General features: G+C 34.1%; 1 pseudogene; it reads left to right on the top strand.

The window, feature by feature from the left end:
• Positions 1 to 669: 669 nt before the first annotated feature.
• LOC149230718 (tubulin alpha-1 chain-like) lies at positions 670 to 4,956 on the top strand (annotated as a pseudogene).
• Positions 4,957 to 11,820: the final 6,864 nt, after the last annotated feature.

The following is an 11,820-nucleotide window of genomic DNA, read 5'->3' as shown; positions in this document are numbered from 1 at the left end:
TTTCAATGTAGATGATAAGTGACATAATTTTACATAAACTTTGAAGAGATAAAGTAATTGAAAAAAAAAAGAATCTTCATTTTTTATGTTAGTTGCACAATTCTACATTTTCAAAAAATATTTCAATACAAGATTTAAATAAATTATTTCAATATCCATATTAACTCATATATTTCAATATCAAGTCCATAAATAAAGAAAGGAAAAAAACTTTATGAACCACAAGAAAACATTTTAATGTCCTAAAAATATTGAAAAGTGAAACAATTCAATTAAACTCTAATAAAAAAATATGTAATTCATTCAACACTTAATATAAAATTAATATGTAAAATTTAAAAAATATTATTGATAATAGATAAATTTAATGAATCATATATACAATACTTTAAAATTCCTATATTGATGTATTTATAAACATTTTTTTTTTTTTTGTAAACAAGGTAGTACTTTCTATATTTACTTTTTTCAAAATTTGCATTCAAAACCTTCGATCAGTCACCTGACCATCGATTAGCATTGTATCCACTCCAAAATTTGAATAAGTTCATCAGTATCATCTTGTCTTTACTATCCATTTCCCAAATTCCTATCTTTGGCCTTTTAAACAAAAACATTCAAAAAACTAAAGATAAATAACCTACTCCTCATCTGAGGAGGCTATCTGAAATGTTTCCTTCTCTTCCGGGCTCAACATCTTCCTGCCAGAATTTTGCGGCTTCACCCCTGGGCCTGGGAGCTCTCTTCCCTGTTGGAACATTTTCCACTTTATCTCCGATAGAGTCTGCTCAATTCGGCCCAAGGCAAGATTGTTCCTGTAGGTTTGTATCTGAATGGTCGCCAGTTCTTTCATAATTTCCCCTCATCCAAGTTCTGGTTCCTTGTTTCTCTCCTGCCTGTTCAACACTTCCCCTTCCATATGTTCCTGATGCAGGGTCATGGCTCGAGCAACAATATGTTTCATTATCTAGTACTATTGCAGAGTCCTGTGATAAAGAGATTGCCGACCATTTGTTGTACCTGGGTCCTGTAACATTTCTTCCCACTCTTGCATAGGGAGGTCTCTGCCTCTTATATTTTTTCTCAGGTCTCGTTCCCAACCCCAAATTTGGTCTCGGACTTCTTGCGGATTTGCCTTCATGTAGGCATCAATTAGTTTCTTCATCTGCTCACCATTTGATTTCCTTCCTTTTTTCTATCCTGTGCTGCTTGTTCCTTCTTCTTGTTTTACATTTCTCTTGCTGCGCCTGGGTGCCATGTTTTTGCTTGTCAGCATCCTGGTTTTCTTATCCTTAGAATGCTTTGACTGGGTTGCAGTTGCCCCTTACTGTTTGTTAGACCTATCACATTATAAACACAGATGTTAGTTTTAGCCTTTGGGGTGATATAATTGAGTAGGGTAGTGCTACCACCCCTCATCATAGGTCCTCTCGTGCTATGACTGTCTTGATTGTGCAGAGCTAAGGCCTCTCTAGAGCTTTCTGGCTCCCATCTTCCACCACTTAGAGTTATGCTATGAGAGTTAGCGTGCTTGTTCTGCGACGAGTGATCCGCCTTTCTTTCAAGGCCACTCCTGTCTCTCCTAGGCTTGCCTATCCCTCTCCCTGGTTTGGATTCCTCTGGTTCTGAGTCCCCCTCCTGATTTGCTTCAGTTTCTCTGTTCCCTATGAGATGCTCCTAGTTCTGCTCTTGATTTTCCGGGTTTCCTTTCCCTCCTAGCAGGGTGCACCTCAGTAGGCAGAGGCTCAGGGTTTGAGATACCCGGGTCTCCAAATCTGTTACAGGGGACATGGGTGGATGGGTCCTTCATTTCCTTTCTTCTCTTCTCCTTACTTTTATACCCGCCCTTCCCAGCCATGGATTCCAGGGGTTCTTCCCTATCCCAAACTACCCTAACTCTGTAACTGAATCTGAAATGATGAAGAGCATCCCTATCTACCTTCATGCCTACTCTATACTTCATGCTAAATCTTTTTTCCAGGAGTAGGGAAGGAAAATTAACATACCCGTCAACCTACTTGCGTTGTTCTTTCTTCTACAACTGTCGTTTGCAGTCGATGCGTTCTTGCTCACCACCTTCCTTCTTTCGCATCCACATGCAAAATGCATGGTTACCCTCATACTCTACTCTTTTAATATTCCCCTGTCTTAACGTTACCTCCAGCTGTCCCCATCTTCGTCCTTCCTTGGCTCGCTTTCTGGCCCACTTTCCTTGGGATGTTGCCCAAATGTCTTGTCCTCCATGCTTCATTAATGTTTTTCTTCTCCCGACTGCTCTTGCCATCCATTTGCTGACTCTGCATTGCCATCTGGCTTTCCCTTGTTGTCCCTGTATTTAAAAACATTTTAATATGGAGAATATTGTGCATAAATAATATATTTCAATGTCCATGTTATATATCTATATATATATATATATATATATATATATATATATATATATATATATATATATATATATATATATATATATATATATATATATATATATATAGATATATATATATATATATATTTGTATTCTAAAGGAGGTTTACATCTCAACAGTTTAAATAATAAAAGAATATTAGCTTAGGAATAATCCATTACTTAAAAGCACAAAAAAATGTCCATACTTATCAACCTAGATCTCTCCAAATCTTTCAATAGGCTCAATTGGTCCTACTTGTTCTAGATTCCTCCTGGTTCTGGATTAAGGAGTTAATATCTTCAACATTCTTCAATGCTCTTAAACGAGCCTGCCAATAGAACATTCCCTCCTTCAAGAGGAATCCATCAAGCAGATTCCCTATCACCCTTCCTTTCCATTCTTGCAATTGAACAATTACCCTTAAATCAGCCTCCCATTAGAACACTCTCTCCTTCAAGAGGAATCCATCAAGCAGGTTCCCTATCACCCTTCCTTTTCATTCTTGCAAATGAAGGACTAGGTCAAGCTCTGAAGGAAATAGTTTCAAAGTAAAAGGTGAAGGAAATCAAGCTATTCAGATAAGACCTTCCAATTTCTCACAAATAGTTTGTGGATGACATTGTGTGTATGCAACTCCAATGCTTCAAAAAGCTCAAGTTATTCACAAAGTATTGGAGGATTTCATGATTGTCTTAGATATGGATATCACCCATACTAAATCTCATATTTTGTTTCTTAACACTTATCTTATGCCTTAAATTTAATTGTTTTATTATTGATAATAATTTTAATATTTAGGTAAGTCTCAATGTTTAATAAGTAATATTAAATTTTAATAATTTTATTAATAATATTAATAACTCAATAATATTATTTAAGCTTTAATAAATTTATAATTACTCCATAAGGCATTCCTTTGAGAAGAAATCCCCTTCCATGCTACTTATGTTGTCATGCATCGTTGTTTTTGGTGTTAGACGATAGAAACAATGACTGGCATCAAATTGATTCCTCATATTTAGACCTGTATTAGTCTGTTATAGAGCTTATATCAACATTTTTTTCACCCAGAGCAACTGACCAATGGCAAATAATATGTTGCCAACAGCTTTGCTTATGGCCATTATACCAATAAGTTGATTCCCTCCTTGTTCAACATCATCATTTCATCTTGTTCACTTTAATTGAAAATACATTAAGACATTTTGTTTTTCTTGTTAATAGTTGGTAAGGAAATTGTGAGTATGTGCTTGGATCGAATCCGGAAGTTGGAGTACAACTGTACATGCCTAGAAGGTTTACTAGTCTTCCATGTTGTGGGAGGTTGTACTAGATTTGGTTCGAGGTCACTTCTGTTGGAGAGGCTTTTTGTTGATCATGGAAAAAAATCCAAGATGGGTTTCATTGTGTATCCATCTCCACAAGTTTCCACAGCTATAGTTGACCCCTACAACAATGTGATGTCAACACACGCATTGCTAGAGCATACTTATGTGGTCGTGTTGTTGGAGAATGAGGCCATCTATGACATTTGTCGTCATTCCCTAGACATCAAGCGTCCTACATACACTAACCTTAATAGACTTGTATCTCATGTAAGTTGGGGTTTAGTTTCATATGAAGTTATGTCTAATGGCTTCTGTTATTTGAGTTTTGATGGTTACCTTATGATATTGTAGTTCATATCTTCCCTGACTGCCTCCCTATTTTTTTATGGTGCTCTGAACATTGATATGGTCTAGGGCCCCTTCTGTTGGAGAGGCTTTTTATTGATTATGGGAAAAAATCCAAGTTGTGTTTCACAGTGTATCCATCTCCACATGTTTCCACATCTGTAGATGAGCCCTACAACAACATGTTGTCAACACACTCACTGCGAGAGCATACTGATGTGGTTGTGTTGTTGGATAATGAGGCCATCTATGACAGATGTCATCATTCCTTGGACATCAAGCATTCTACATACACTAACCTTAATAGACTTGTATCTTAGGTAAGTTGGGGTTTAGTTTCATTTCGTCTAATGGCTTATGTTATTTGAGTTTTGATAGTTACCTTTTGATATTGTAGGTCATATCTTCCCTAACTGCATCCCTGCATTTTGAAGGTGCTCTGAGCATTGATGTCACTAAATTCCATACAAACTTAGTGTTGTATACTCATATTCATGTCATGTTTTCCTCATATGCCCTAGTGATTTCTGCCGAGAAGGAATACCACAAGCAACTATCAGTGGCTAAGATTACCAGCAATGCCTTTAAGTCATCATCCATGATGGCTAAATGTGATCCATGCCACGACAAGTACATGGCTTATTGTCTCATGTACCGAGGGGAAATTGTGCCCAAGGATTGAATGCGACAATTTCTACCATAAAGACGAAGAGGACCATTTAGTTTGTGGATTGGTGTCCCACTAGCTTCAAGTGTGTTATCAACTATCAACCTCCCACTGTGGTTCCTTGTGGGGGCCTTGCTAAGGTCCAAAGGGTCATCTGTATGATTTCTAACTTGACCTGTGTAGCAGGGGTATTTAATATATATTGAAATTAAATACAATCCTAATGGCATGTCGTTCATAATCCTAAGTAGTTTTAGTATACAAAATATCTGTTTTCATAAAATTTGGTCAGAGTTCTCATCTAAAGTAATTGCATCTACAAATTGGGATATGAGGATTAAGAGAGCAGTCATAGCCCTAAGTTTCTTATGAGAGTTTAAGGAGCATATACGTTGGTAAAGGCTCCTACGTAATTAATAATTGATATTTTGTTCAGTAAAATGGGAATTTAGAGTTCATTTGTTGTTATATTTTGCAGTGCCATGTCTACATTATGAATGCAAAATTTCTTGTCTGAGATAGCTAAGTTTAAGCTAAGTTCATCCATTACACCAATTGCATGTGAATGTGAAAGACACATTGTGATTTAACATGATTACAAACACACACTGCAATTTAGCCTATAAAAATTAAAGGTGGTTAAAATAAGTACTCAATCATAAGACAATTGGAAGATAAACAATATTATACAATAACAATGGAAATAATTTTCTCAATGCTCCAATTGATTTTTCAATAATTTTCACATTGGAAAATACTTGACATGTCTCTATGGTTTTCATCCCTCTTTCACCAAGGCCATTGGATGAAAATTCCATTAGGCATATTTCTTCAAGTTTATATTGTTGGATGGAATTATGTTTCCATTCTAGATATGGATAAAAGTTTTCTAATATATGTTATCAATAATGTGTGGAGGGTTGCAAGGAAACCACTGATATTAGATAAGTTATTTGAACTATAGTTATTAGGATCCATTACAAGATGATGAAGTCAATTAGAAAAAGACTTTTTCTCATGGAGTTGAGTGTAAATCCCAAAAATTGCTTTTTAATATAATCACTGGCATTCACTAATGGTATATGTAATTGGCATTATTTTTCTTCTTCTTTTTTGTATATTTTGGAGGTGGTAGGGAAAGAGATTGTGGTATTGGGAAAGGCAGATTTAGGGGTAGAGGTTGGGCCATATTAGTAGGCTTTTCAAAAGCATCTAACCAAAAAATAGGCCGAATATCATGTACTTCAAACTGGATTTGAATGGCATTCCTTTGCATTGTAGTTTTCATTATGATGCTTGGACTCAAGTGATGTTAGAACTATGTTGCTTTATATTTTTAAAATCATACTTGGCTCCATGTGAAGTGTTGTGTCACCTTTATTTAGATTTTATATTGGAGATTTGATAGAGGCAGGAGACATGCATGGGAAAGTGGAAAATATCAAGAGAAAGACGTGAAAGATGATAATTGAGGCTTGATCTCTTGCTTTGGATGCAAGTGTTGGTTTCCCCTCTAGTTACTTTAATAAAAAGTTTGATTTCAGAAGTCAATATGTTCTTGAATTTCAAATTCTGAATTAATGTGTTAATCCTTTGTGCAACAGAAACATGAACAAAGTCATTGTTTAGGTCTAATCCTATATTTGAAACTAGTAACTGACTTTGAATGACATTCCTTTGCACCATAGTTTCCATTATGATTCTTGGACTCAAGTGATGTTAGAACTATGTTTCTTTATATTTTTAAAATCATACTTGGATCCATGTGAAGTGTTGTGTCACTTTTATTTTGATTTCAGGTTGGGGATTTTGTAGAGGAATGAGTCATGCATGGAAAAGTGGAAAAGATTCAGAGAAATATGTGACAGATGATAATTGAGGCTTGAACTCTTGCTTTGGATGCAAGTGTTGGGTTCCCCTCTAGTCACTTTAATGAAAAGTTTGATTTCAAAAGTCAATAAGTTATTGAATTTCAAATTATGAATGAATATTTTAATCTTGTGTGGAACATAAACATGAACAAAGTTACTATTTAGGCCTAATATCATGTATTTAAAACTAGCGTTGAATGGAATTCCTTTGCACTGTAGTTCCCATTATGATGCTTGGACTCAAGTGACGTTAGAACTATGTTTCTTTATATTTTTAAAATCATACTTGGCTCCACGTGAAGTCTTGTGTCACTTTTATTTTTATTTCAGATTAGGGATTCAGTAGAGGCATGATTCATGCATTGGAAAGTGGAAAATATTCAAAGAAATATGTGACAAATGATGTCAAGGCCTAAGATCTTGCTTCGGATGCAAGTGCTAGATTCCCCTCTAGTTACTTTAACAAAAAGTTTGATTTCAGAAGTCAATATGTTTTTGAATTTAAAATTCTCAATGAACATGTCAATCATGTGTGCAAAAGAAACATGAACAAAGTTAGTGTTTGGGCCTAAAATCTTGTATTTGAGATTGGCTTTAAATGAAATTCCATTACACTGTATTTTCCATTATGATGCTTGGACTCAATCAATGTTAGAACTATGTTTCTTTATATTTTTAAAATCATGCTTGGCTCCATGTGAAGTGTTGTGTCACTTTTATTTTGATTTCAGGTTTGGGATTCAGTAGAGGCATGAGTCATGCATGGGAAAGTGGAAAAGGTTCAAATAAAGATGTGACTGATGATATCGATGCCTCGGCTCTTGCTTTGGATGAAAGTGTTGGGCTCCCTTCCAGTTAATCTTGTGTGCAACAAAAACATGAACAAATTCAATGGGGTTTTTATTTAGGTTTTGATCAGATGTAGTTAATTTTGTCAATGAGGATGAGGTCCAAACTTCACAGATCTTAATCTAATATTTCAAGCAAAAAATTGGATTATTTTCATTTTATATGTAGTGTTATTATTTTGGCTAGAAATAATTCCCTTCATCATCAAAATTAACTTAGAGATGCTTCAATCTGTATATATGTTTGTTAAATAAGTTGAATTAAATGTTTGTTAGCTTTCCATTCCTGTCCTTCCACTAAATTATCAGGTCCTGATTTTACTCTTAAAATGTTGTAATCATTTCTCAACATGGCTCTGAGAGCTTGGAAGCATATATTTTTGAACCATGTGTATCCAGGGAGGAAAACCTACATTGTTCTTATAAAAGGGATCTTGGAGAAAAATCGTGGGGAAGAAGCCTATTCTTAGCTTCAGGAGAAGGTCAAGAATGGGATCTAGCCTTCTTCTAGAACATACGATGAGATGAGGTACTATCTTTTGAAAGTAGGCAAAGAGGATTGAGTAGAGGTTTTTAAGTGAAAATGAGAAAACTAATGAAATAGCAACAATGAAGTTAGTGACAAAGAAAGTTGACATTAATTTGTAGAAAGAAATTTCAATGGTATCTAACAAAACAAACTATATGACCAAGGCATCACATTTGATGGGAGAAATATGCTCTCTTGGGAAAGCTTGACATGCATGTCTAAGCATGAGGATGGATCACCATATAAATATCCACTTTGTGAGGAATGTAAGACAATTCTGGTTTAGTTCGTTATTTGATTATTAGGCACACCTTTTTCTCTTTCAACATTATGGATTGCACAAGAAACATCAACTTTATTTCCTTATATAGAAGTAAATGAAGGAAACATATGATTACTACCTCAGATGTTCATAATGGTTAGTCATTCAAGGAAAGTAGGTCAATCAGGAGAATAAAATTTAGGCAGGCTGATAAATTTTATCTCTCTTAAAAAAAAGCATGAATTGGATCAGGTTGTCTCCCACATAATTGTCTTGAGAGGAATTTCATTTTTTATGTATTGAATTCATGATGAGTATAATTTGTTGGAGTGCAAATCAGAAAAATCATATCACCCAGATTCCGTGGAACAATTTACATGACACGAGACAACTCTAGTTTCTTGGATGGAGACAACGAGACAACTCCACTTTGGTTGGATGGAGGAATATTGGCAAACACCAAGATTAGAAGAGGAAGGTTCTAGAGAATTTCAAATTTTTAAAATGAATATTTTACACCGTGAAAAAGTGGGATTTAAACATATTTAATCATTGTAAAGTAAGATTTGAACATGACTAGGAAGGAAATAACTTTTCTTCACAACCTCTGGAACTACAACTAATTGGAAATATGAATTTACATTAACAATTGTTAATTTAAATCTCTTTAAGAATTAAAGTGAACTTCAACTCTAATGGGGTCAGATGTTTTAGGAATAGACACTATTACACAAGGTAATTATAAAATTGGTGTTTAAACTTTATTAATCACACACACTACCGCATCCACCCATGACAATTTATAATATTTTCTAATTTTTATTTAGAAAGAACAAACTCAGAGGAGACGGATACATCATGTTAAAGTTGGGTGATAATAGAGGGAATATTTTGTACAAATACTTATGAAAATAACATAATTCTAAATCTTGATTCAGAGGGAAGAATAAAAAAAATTACAATGGAAAACCATTATACAACAAGTGCTACATCTAGCTGGTAGTCCCTGCCATAATGTTTGTTCATTTCTTTCAAATAAGATCACTTATACAGTTAGTCATGTAGTGTCAGGCCACGAAAGTTATATTAACTTGAATGAAGTAGTGTGAGGCCACAAAAGTTATATTACCTTGAATGAAAATGGATTAACATTTTCTAAAACTTGGTATGATAAGCTTATATCTGTATGCAGGGTTGTTTTTTAGTATGTACACAGGTTTCCGTTTAGTATGTACACAAAGACTATGTATTTGGAGATTATATGCGTAGTCTTTAATTATACAAAATTTATGTGATTTATAAAATTATTTTCAAGATTTAACCGAAAAAATCCAGATTGAATCTATTTTTTAAAGAGATCAAGCCAATCCATATTGAACTTAATTTCTAAAGAGACTTAATTTTTAATTGAATTAATAACTCAGTTTCTATGGATTTTTTTCAAAATGAATTAATGCTTATATGAACTTGTTTACTCTGTAAATCAATTGAACACAGTTACATTTTCACAGCAAACCATTTCAACCACGCTACATTTTTGTTTATTGAATTTAATACGTATAAACTTGTTTACTTGGGAAGCCAATTGAGCCCACTTACATTTTCTTAATGGAATTCATACTATTGAATTTAATACTTTGTTTAAACTTGTTTGCTTGGGAAGCCAATTGATCCGAGATACATTTTCTTAATTGAATTCATACTTTGTATGAACTTGTCTACTTTGCAAACCAGGTAAAGCTTGTTATTGAATGTTGGGAATGTAGTAGGAGTCGAGCAATGGTAATCCAATAATGGTATGGTGATTTATCTTTTACTAGTATTAAGAAACCGATGAATTATATTTTCATAATGATGCATTCTACTTGGTAATTTATTGTGCATTCACATGCATGAACTTGAAAATAGTTTGTTAATTGTTTTGTTATTAACATAACATTATATTACTCATTTGGTCATTTTGTGTAGAGTTGTTTTGAAGAGAGAAAATTGACTCCTGAGGTTGCATTCAATCCAGTGAGTAATGTAACTCAAAACATAAACAAATGAAAATAATATGTATGTTATAGTCATAAAGAATTTAAATAGAACAATAAATTGAACACAATATGCTACAATTCTTGTAGTATCTTTCAGGAAGTTTAAAACTTTTAGATGTTAGACCTAAATAAAAATAAATAAATAAAAAATCCAATTGTTTACTATTTTTTCAATGTTTTATGCACACATTGATAAAGGCCATGACTTTGTCGGAAGTAAATGAACTTATGCACACATTGATAAAGGCCATGACTTTATCAGAAGTAAATGAGCTTGTCAGCCACTGATCAAAAAATTTAGTCTATACAGAAGATAGAAACTACACCATGAATTGACAAAATCATAACCAGCCAATTCTCGAAAGTAACTGTGTAGTTTTCGTTAGACAATTATCACTGTGATGCCCTGAGAAATGATAGAAAGTTTATACTTACTAGCATTTGGGATATTTATCACAGCCAATAAAATTACCAGCACCATGACGACTTACTTTGAAGCTCAATGTCCCATCCTCACAGCTGTGAGCTTCACCACAATAATTACCATCAATTCATAATAATAATAATATCATTTGCAGTGAATTTAATCTTGAAATATAATTTCAAATCAAATATACCAAACCTAGCATTTAATAACAAAATTACTACTCAAAGCATTCAATGAGAGAAATAGTTTTTCAATCCACTCGAAAGTATATGTCGAACAACAACTTGGATTAGTACAACAACAACAATTCATTCTGTATTAACTGAACAAGACATAAATATATCTCAAATATCACAATCAAAGCAAAATACTACATCGCCTAATAAAGGAAAATAAAGGAAAAGATTCTTAACACTCTTTTATCAGAGGTTCTACAATATAAATGTTTTGACAAATAAAAACCATAGATGCAATTCCTAATGATATGAAATTTGTTAAATATAAGACAACTTTGGGGTTTGAAATGCGGCAGAAGATTGTAAGGTGCAGTGCGAGAGAGTAATCTGCAACTCCTTCCAGTTGAAGACTTGCCCAATGAAATTTTACATTGATTATTGATTTAACACAGACTTGAGATAGAAGTTTGAAGATCCAAATAATTTACAATTTTACAAATGCTTGGTGTTCGGGAAGGATGAGAGCAACTAGAGATGAAATGGGGAGCTTTACGATAGGTTTTGTACCATTTCTAGTCATATGAGGTGAGACACACCCTTATTATTAGGCGGGTGTCTTAGAACAAAGATCATTTCAATAAATGTGCCTGGAATAGAGATCATTTCAATGAATTTTCATCCCAGCGGCCTGAACAAACCCGAGCGAAAGATAACATGCAATGGAATGAAGAGCGAAAGAAAAGCTTGTTTGCAATGCAATGAAGAGGGAAAGAGGGTGTAAGAGGGTGGTGGAATGAAGGTGGCAGTTGTAAACAATCCTGGCAACCAGCAATGACAAGTGTAAGCTTGTAAGCTCGATAGGTTTATGCGATGTTGTCTCAACAACTTTGAAAACTTTGCTTCGACCTTTGTTTCAAA

Source organism: Pinus tabuliformis, chromosome J, assembly GCF_031772625.1.
Source record: "Pinus tabuliformis cultivar Carrire ecotype Pingquan chromosome J, CPIR1, whole genome shotgun sequence".
NCBI classification, from domain to species: domain Eukaryota; kingdom Viridiplantae; phylum Streptophyta; class Pinopsida; order Pinales; family Pinaceae; genus Pinus; species Pinus tabuliformis.
The sequence above is the reverse complement of the archived record's forward strand: the minus strand, read 5'-3'. Positions and strand labels throughout refer to the sequence as shown.